This window comes from Arachis hypogaea, chromosome 2 (genome assembly GCF_003086295.3).
Source record: "Arachis hypogaea cultivar Tifrunner chromosome 2, arahy.Tifrunner.gnm2.J5K5, whole genome shotgun sequence".
Lineage (NCBI taxonomy): Eukaryota > Viridiplantae > Streptophyta > Magnoliopsida > Fabales > Fabaceae > Arachis > Arachis hypogaea.
This window is the reverse complement of record NC_092037.1, coordinates 26,115,206-26,125,214: the sequence shown is the minus strand read 5'-3', so window position 1 is coordinate 26,125,214 and position 10,009 is coordinate 26,115,206. Positions and strand designations below refer to the sequence as shown.

The following is a 10,009-nucleotide window of genomic DNA, read 5'->3' as shown; positions in this document are numbered from 1 at the left end:
ATCTATACACTTTATGCAAAGGGAAGGCCTTTTATGACTTCCAATTCAACACAAGGCTTGTAAAATTCACAATTGTGCATTTTTAGGTAGAGACTTTTTTTATTTATACTTAAACTTTGCTAATTCTTAGGCATTTTTGGGGAAAGTAGGCTGTTTCATGTGCACTGCTATATGTTTGATTAGAATAGAGCTCGTAATCATTTAAAATGATTAAAAACCATAAATCCCTGCTTGTGTTCCTTGCTTGGATAAATTTTCATCATATAGTTAATTTTTTTCTTCTTTGGAATGATTTAATCATGTGGATGTTTGCTACACTGCACCAGGGAGTTCTTATATTTGCTATGCATAATTTATGGTGTCCATTTTAGCTCATTACTAGTCATTAATTTCTGGATTGCAGATCAGGATCTGAAACAAAACACATGCTCTAATATATACTAGATTCTGATTAATAATGTTTTGATTAATAACATTATAATTTATGCTTTTTAGTAATACTTTAGTGCTTGTAATTTGCAAGGTTCCCAATGATACTACTATTCTTTACCATGCTAATGCTGAATAACATTTGATTATTCCTTTCATTATATTGAAGAAACTCCTTTAACTATAAATTGTGAAAATTTTGACCTTTTTTAGAGATTTATTTATTCTTTATCAAAGTATGAATTTGAACGATTTTGATTTGGTGTAATACAATTAGCTTTACCGCTTTCTTGTGAGGAGGACCGGCAGTAATTAAACTCAGGTTTACAGAGACTACACGTGCTAGAATAGAGAAGACTGGTGGTGAATGCTTGACATTTGATCAACTTGCACTTAGAGCACCTCTTGGATAGAACATGGTATGTGTACATTAGATAAATAATCCACTTACTAGTTTCAAATGATGTTTATGACTATGATATATAAACTTATCAATGGATATTTGAGCTGGACTGGTTCAAAAAATATTTATACCATTTAATTGAATGAATCACATGAAACCAAGTATATATTCGTTTCTAAATTATAATGGCGCTATGCATTATGATAGGATAAGTTTGGAAATGTTTAAGTGATCAGTTTTTAGATGGTTAATTTAGTTCATATATTGTTGTATGAATGTAGGTCCTTTTTAGAGGTCCAAAGAACTCCAGAAAAGTTGTGAAACACTTTGGTCCTGCTCCTGGTGTTCCTCACAGCCATACCAAGCCTTATGTATGATCTAAGAGAAGGAAGTTTGAGAGGGCTAGAGGAAGGAGGAATAGCAAAAGACGTAGGGTTTAAGTTGCATTGTTTCTGTATTTTTCTTCAATTTTTAGTTTTGGAATTTGAACTCGAGATTTATTTTGTATTTGAGTATTAGTTTTTTAGTGTATGAAACAATTATAGTAAAAAATATGTGTCACTAATTATTGTTTGATTTGTCTTGTAATAAAAATTGCATACTATATTTATAGGTTTGGTAATAAAAAAGGACTAAAAATTCATATTGTGTAGTCATAAAAAGGATTTTTTTTATTTGATAAGGTTATTGCCACGCTTTTAAAGCGTGGTCGTATCTCTCATTATTACCACGCTTTAAAAGCGTGGCCGTATCTTGCTATCGCTATGCTTTAAAAGTGTGGCCATATCTCTCTATTTCCATGCTTTGAAAGCGTGGCCATATCTCTCTCTATTGTCACGCTTCAAAAGCGTGGCCATATCTTTGGAGAAAAATTGCATCTGCATTAACTATCGGCAAGTATACCGGGTTGCATCAAGTAGTAAAACTCACAAGAGTGAGGTCGATCCCACAGGGATTGATGGATTAAGCAATTTTAGTGAGGTGATTTGTCTAGTCAAGCTAGCAATTGATGATTTGAGTGAAATTTGATGAACAAAATATAAATTGCAAAAACCTAAAGTGCTGACTGTAAATTGCTTGAAATGTAAATGGCAAGAAATTTAAATGAACTTGAAATGTAAAGAGCAAGAAAGTAAAAGAGCTGAATGTAAATGACAACAGAATGTAAATTGCATCAAATGTAAAGGGGCTTTGGGTGCTGGGAAATTAAAGGAAGCAGTAAATTCAAAGCAATTAAATGAAACTCAAGACAATCAAAGTGAGAAATAATAGAGAGAAAGATTCATTAGGGATTGGAGATATCATAATCCATCATGAATCAAATGGGTCTCAACTTCCTTCTCAATCATATGAGTAGATCTATGGTGGATTGTAATTGATTGGATCCTAATTCCTTGGCAATCCAATCTCTCTAATTACAATCAATCTTGTCAACTCCTTGATCTAATTGTCATGAGAAAAGGTTAAGCATATTCTCTTATCCATAAGCCACACAAATTCCCAAGACCTCAATTCCTTCTGAATAGTGTTGGTCAAGGTAATTGTGAAGGATAGAGCTCCAATTCTAATGCTCATGATTCCCCTTCCGAGGATCACACAAGCATTCAATCAAATCAAACCCCTTTCTGGAGTGAATGATTCACGATCAAAACAGAAGATATCCTATAGCTACTCAAGCGGATTAAGAAGAAGAAGAATTTCATTCATTCATTAGGATTGCAATAGAGCTTCTCCTTTAATGAAGTGGGATTTAGTGAATCATAGCTCTAAGAACACTTGTAGGAAATTTAAATTGCATGAAAGTAAATCAGATTGAATACAAAATCAAATGTCGAATTCCATAAGAGAAGAATTGTCAGAAATTGAAATTGCATGAAAGTAAATTGAACGTAATACGAACTGAAGCATAAAATTTCAAAGAAGAAAAGATGCGTATGATGTAACACCCTACCACACAGAGCTTTACGCTTAAGTCATAAAACAGAGGTGGTGTGGTATTACGACCTCTAAAATAAAATGTATATATATATATATATATATATAATAGCAGAAGAATTATAATATGCTAGGAGCCTTGAAGAATAGAGGAAATAAAAATCGCGAAATAAAAGCGCAACGCTCGAGAAACGAGTTAACTTGCGAGCTAAGAAAGCTACAGCTGTCAAGTGTAAAGTAACCCAAAACAGGAACAGAGAGTCAAAGATACAAAATAACGAGCTTTTGACTCAGCCTGCAAAGTCAAGACTGGCCGGAGAATATATACACATATATACATATATATACATATCCAAAATTCAAATGTACATAAACAAAATCCTGGCTCTCCATACACCTCTAGGAGGACCAAAAAGAATAAGTTATGTGGAGAGAGAGCTAAGTTTATATATATATATATATATATATATATATATATATATATATATATATATATATATATATATATATAATCGACTTGAATGGGCTATTTGAATCTATATGTGTGCGGCCAAGCAAGCTAGCCAATGCATATATACATCATAGCATAACAAAATAACCAGTAACCACTCCACTTCAAGAGTCCATATATATATATATATATATATATATATATATATATATATATATATATATATATATATATTAACCCAGTAACCACTCCGCTTCAAGAGTCCAGACGCCTAACGAGGTGCCTCTCGACCTGCATCTGAAAAACAACAACATAGTATAGAATGAGAATCGGAGGTTCTCAGCATGGTAAAGGTGCCACACACATAATATATAAGGTCCTAGGAATGCCAGAGGCAATCCTAGAACTCTGACACTCAGATTATAGAGGTTAAATTATTAAACAGGAGACATAAAAGGTGGTTTTCTAAGAATATTTAAACCTAACTTAACTTAACCTTAAATCTAAATCCCATACTGCCATTCCTCCATACCTCCAACTCCATCATGCATTTCACAGACAGATAAATAGATAAAGGCAAGTACAAGAAGGTTACAAATACTGCAGGTAAGAAATACACATTTAACATGGCAAGTACATTTAGGCACACCCAATTAAAGCACAAGCAAGTAATTCAAGTAATATTGATAAACTCCAATTTTGTGGTTTATCTTGTGCATAATTTAGGGAATTTTATCAAATTTTCTCACATTTATTCAATGAAATAGCATGGTTTTGTAATTATCCCTTATTTTGTGCTTAAGTGTGAAAACATTCTTTTTAGACCTTAAAATAGCTAAATTTAATTCACTTTAATTCCATTCGATGCCTTGATATATTTGTTAAGTGATTTTAGGATTAGAAGACAAAGATTGGGTTGAAGGAATGAAGAAAAGCATGCAAAGTGGAAGAACTCATGAAGAAATGAAGGAATCACAAAGCTGTCAAGCCTGACCTCTTCGTACTCAATCAATCATAACTTGAGCTACAGAGATCTAAATGAGGCGGTTCTACTTGCATTAGAAAGCTAACATCCGAGGCTTCAAAATTATATAAAATTTGCCATAGTTTCCTGGCATTTAGAGATGCATACGCGTTCTCCACGCGCATGCGTGGGTGGATCAGTGTGGCTCACTAAAGGCAACTCGTGGCCAGCGATTTTTGAAGAATTTTGGGCCCAATCCAACTCATATCCAAGGATTGAAGGGGGATGAACCAGGTAGTCATAGTGAGAGTTTTCATCATGTTTTAGGAGTAGAATTCTAGAGAGAGGCTCTCTCCTCTCTCTAGATTTAGGATAGAAATTAGGGTAAAGTTAGGTTAACTTCTCTCAAATTTATCTTTCAATTCTTGTTTTGACTTCAATTCTCTTTATATTTTAGTATTCTATTGTCTTAATCTTCTTAGTTTCTCTTGTTAATTTCTTATTTTGCTATCTTTTATATTGAAGAACCATTGTTGGATCTTGATTTCTTCTAATGCAATTTGATGTTTTCATGTCTCTTTGATGTTTATCTTCATTATTATTGTTGATTTCTTTCTTATGTTAGTTATGGGTTTCATTAATTCTTGCATTTTTTGATGTTTACTTTTCTTGAACTCTAGGTATTTGATAAGATGTTTACACTAGTTGTTGGGTAGTTTTCTTTACTCTTGGCCTAGGCAAAGGGAATTAAGTGACCTTGAGTCATTGGGTCTCATTGAATTGGTGATTTGTGAACCCTTAGTGGTCAATTTGATAACCATTGACTCTAGCCTACTACTAAGTTAATTAGTAGCTAGGTTAGGACTTGTGAATTGATGTTGATAAAGCCTATTTGACGTACTTAATGCGTTGAGGTTGACATTATACTTACTTCAAGCATAAAAGTTGACTTAATGGGTTGGTTGACGTTAGGATTTTTGCTAGTAAAGAATTTTATAAAAATATAGTCGCGTTATAAGTATAGATTCTAAACCAATAGAAAATCCCTTCGTACAATCAATTGGTTGTCACAAGTAACAAACCCAATAAAAATAATTAACCGAAGTATTCAAACCTCGGGTCGTTTTCTCAAGGAATTGCAGGGAGGTGTGTTTTATTATTGGTTATGGAAAAACAGTGTTTGGGTTTGAAAAATGTTTTAAGCAAGAGAAATAGGTTGCAAGAATTAATAAATTAATAACTAATAAAACTCTTGGAAGTGTATGAAAACTGGAAGTCCTATCCCAGTTATCCTTATCAATTGTGATGAGAATTGGATTTTTCTCCCACTAAGTTAACCTCTAACTATGAAGGTAAGTCAAGTGGATGGAATAAGTTTGGTTCCTCAAGTCCTAGTCTTTCCTTGGAAAAGGCTAGAGTTATTGGAACTCGAGTTAATTCTTGAAGAATTCCAATTTTCAGTCGACAATGAGTTTGACAACTCAAGAGTTACCAATTAATCAATTAAAGCCAAGAATAGAAAATGCTAGATAAAAATCATAAGTAACTGGAATACCTCAAATTAAACTGAATGGAGATGTCAATTCTAACATGAAAAATATTCATAAGCCAATTGGGCAACATAAATCAAATACAAATAAAAGCTTCAGAATAAACAAAAATAGAAGAGAAACATAAATTATTGAACCTGGTATGAAGAAACAATTCTAATCCTAATAGAAATCCTAATCCTAAATCCTAAGAGAGAGGAGAGAACCTCTCTCTCTAAAACCTACATCTAAAACCTAAAATTGTGAGTAATGATTGAATGATTTGATTCTGCTCCACTCCCAGCCTCTAATCTATGTTTTTTGGGCTGAGAATTGGGTCAAAAACAGCCTAGAAGTCACTCTCAGCGCTTTCTGGTCCGTACAGGTCGCGGCAAAGTGACGCGGAGGCGTTGTCCACGCATTTGCGTGGAATGAGATTCGCAGATGCGATGCGTCCGCGTGGAGCACGTGTTAACGTCGCCTATCTATATGGCCACTATGTCGAATTATATATCAAATCGAAGAACCGGACGTTAGCTTTTCTACGCAAGTGGAACCGCATCATTTGGACCTTTGTAGCTCAAGTTATGGCCATTTGAGTGCAAAGAGGTCAGGCTGGACAGCTTAGCAATTTCTTCAACCTCTTGTATTCCTTCCACTTTTGCATGCTTCCTTTCCATCCTCTAAACCATTTTTGCCTGTAATCCCTGAAATCACTTAACACACATATCAAGGCATCGAATGATAATAAGAGAGGATTCAAATAAAAGAAAATAAAAGCCAAAGAAGCATGTTTTTAATCATAGCACAAAATCAGGAAGGAAAACGTAAACTCATGCAATTAGTATGAATAAGTGTACGAAAGATTGATAAAATCCACTCAATTTAGCACAATATAAACCATAAAATAGTGGTTTATCAACCTCCCCACACTTAAACATTAGCATGTCCTCATGCTAAGCTCAAGAGAACTAAAAGGGAGTGAAGATGAATGATAGAATGTATGCATGCAACCTACCTATGTGAATGCAACTACATGCAAAATGTTTCTACCTACTTGGGTTAAAAGTAAATAAGTTCTCCAAGAAAAATATGAATCAAATTTCACTAATTCAAATTACACAATAAAAGACAAGTAAACTTGTAAGAAAATAGCTTATGAAAGCAGGGAACATAGAATCAAGCATTGAACCCTCACTGGTAGTGTATATCACTCTAGTCTCTCTAGTGTATAGGGTAATCACTCTATTCTTCTCTAATCATGCTTTCTAAACTTTGTTCTTCATCTAACCAATCAACAAATATTTAATGTATACATACAAACATCATGAGGTCTTTTTCAAGGTTGTAATGGGGCTAAGGTAAGGGTAAGGGTATATATAAGGCTAAGTGAGCTAATAATTGAACCCTTGATTAGTCTAAGATGTCACCTAACATATACATACTCTATATAATCTAGAAATATTTCCTAGTTGCCCAATTTTCCCACTTGTGTGTTACATACTCATGCACCAATTTTATTTTTGATTTTATCCCATGTGCATTGATTCTTTAATTTTTGTATTGGGGTAATTTTTGTCCCCTTATTTAATTTCTTAATGAATTTCTTTTTTCTTTTTTTTCTTTTTTTTTCTCTTTTTTTTGAAACATAAGAATAATATATCAATGCACATGGTGTTTTAATTATTTTGATTTCACATGAGCATGCTCCCAAATTTCAAATAATTTATTCACTTTAATTCCCTACTTTTTTCTATTATCCCATGTTCCCATAAAATTCCCCACACTTAAATTATACACAATATCTATCTTAAGCTAACCAAGAATTCAACTTGGGATTTTTGTTTTATTTTTCTGCTTAAGGCTAGTAATGTGGTTATAAAACAAAAGGGGAGTAAAAGGCTCAAGGTGGCTAACAAGGGTGACATAAAAGGGTAGGCTTTATTTGGGATAAGTGAGTTAATAATCAAATATGGCCTCAATCATATGCAAGCATGTACATACACTAAATAATTGACATATAGAATGGAACAAAGCAACGATTGCAATCATAGAGAAGAAAACACACAAGAATAAAAATTTATGGTTAAATAATGTAACCATGTAAATAAGCTCAAATCTCACAGGTTGTGTGTTCTTTGGCTCAAAAACCATGTTCCAAATACAACTTCAAACAAATTTAACACATAGAAAATTTTAATTTTTAATTTAAATTAGTGAAATATTATAAAATAAAGTCTTGAAAAGAAATTTATTACTTCAACCAAGTGGTGGTAAAATATGCACAAAATCTAACTATAATGCAATCAAACATGCAAATGCAAGAACTAACTACAGAGAAGTTTAGACATTGGTGTTGAGTCAGAAATAACTAACCCATGGAGATCGGTATCGACCTCCTCACACTTAAAGATTGCACCATCCTCGGTGCATGCTAAGATGTATAAGTGGACGGCTGCTCCAACTGATGCCTTTCGCTATAGATTGTGCAGATTGACTTGTTTGTCTCCCCATTTAGAAGCTTTCCCTTTCCCTTCCTCGGTGGCCATCCTGAAAGAAGAGAAAAAGAAGGAAAGTAACCCAGAAGTAAAGATAAGAACATAAATGAAATATGGGTGTTAATGCCAAATAATAAAAGTCTCAATTACATGGTAGCTACAACATGCAAGGGAGAAAATAGTGGAAGCAAATGGCATATCAAGAGTGCAAAAATTGCAACAATGGAGAAGAGAGTGGGTAAAGAGAGATAATATAAATTCATGTCAATGCAAAAGTAATACAGGTATAAAAGATAGGCATTGATATAATTAATATTACCTAACAAGAATAAAACAAGTCACTAAACACCAAGATAATACCAGAAAAGATACAAAAGTTGACTAAGAAAATTTAACACCAATGGAAAAGAAAAAGAAAGTAAGAAAGGAGGAAGAAAGAAGAAAAGATAGAATAAATTAGGATTAGAAAAGAAAAGATAAGATAATTGGCGCTGGTCTGGATAAGATGTGCGTCGCATATGACGCAGACGCGTGGTGCACGTGATCGCGTGGGGTGTGATAAATTCAAGTGACGCGGACGCGTGACTTGATTTGTGCTAGTGGCGCGAGTGCAGCCTCGCGTTCGCACAACTCTCTGTGTAAATGCATTTTTCCAAAAATCTGGGTGACGCGGTCGCGTGGGGGACGCGATCGCATGGATGGCCTATTTTAAAAAATGATGCGGACGCGTGGGGCACGCGTTCACGTGGTAGGACTTGTGCTTCTAGCACGAGTCCAGCCCAATTCCAGCTCAACTTTCAGCCATACACTCTTTTTACGTCGATTTATAGGGCACGCGTTCGCGTGGGTGACGCGGACGCGTGGGAGGCATTTTTCCCACATGACGCGGACGCGTCAGTGACACGATCGCATGGATCAATTTGTGCCAAAGGCACGCCTCCAGCCACGCTCTCGCGTGACTCTCTGTCCAATTTTGTTTTCTTCTCAATGCACCTATGACGCGGACGCGTCGGCGACGCTGTCGCGTCGCGTGTGGGAATTTTTTTATAATGCAGTATGCAGAATGCAATGCTTAATATGAATGCTATGCATGATTCCAGGTTCAATCAAAACTAAAAAACAGACTAAAATTAAAATAGAAAAAGGAACGGTCATACCATGGTGGGTTGTCTCCCACCCAGCACTTTTAGTTATAGTCCTTAAGTTGGACATTTGGCGAGCTCCTTGTCATGGTGGCTTGTGCTTGAACTCATCTTGAAACTTCCACCAATGCTTGGACTTCCAATAAGCTCTATCAACACCAAGTAAATTTACCAAGCGTTAATGAAGTTCTCCACAAGTTTCAAGCTCCGAAAGTTGATCCTCATATATTCCTGGATCCCAAATCTTGTTTCTACACCCATCTTCAAGTTGATTATCATGATTCCATCCGGGTGGCAAGCAGTCTGAATTCTCACTGAAGCGGCCAAACAACTTCTTAGACCCATTCAATTGAGCTCTACACCAACCTTTGCGTTTAAACTTAAAACTTCCAACCATAATGATTCTTGCAGGGCAATTCTTACCACTGACCATCTCCCTCTTACTCTTAATGCCACAAAGAGCTCTAAGTTGACCATCCGTCTCCAGTAGCCCATATTCAAGTGGAATTAGAAAGCTAAGGGATATGAATTTTACCCACTTGAATGTTGTGAAGGGTGATGGCAACTTAGGGGGAGGGGTTTCTAATGAACTTGCAAGCTCCACTCCTTTGTGCTCTTCTTTAACATTTTCTACCTCTTTGCAAGCTTCTTCAATTTC

At 35.0% G+C, this 10,009-nt stretch overlaps 1 non-coding gene across 1 annotated transcript; it reads left to right on the top strand.

Moving 5' to 3' along the window:
• The first annotated feature begins 523 nt into the window (after positions 1-523).
• On the top strand, positions 524-603 carry LOC112765217 (small nucleolar RNA snoR53Y). Its single transcript, XR_003183571.1, has one exon. It is a non-coding gene; the product is annotated as a small nucleolar RNA snoR53Y (small nucleolar RNA).
• The last annotated feature ends 9,406 nt before the right edge of the window (positions 604-10,009 follow it).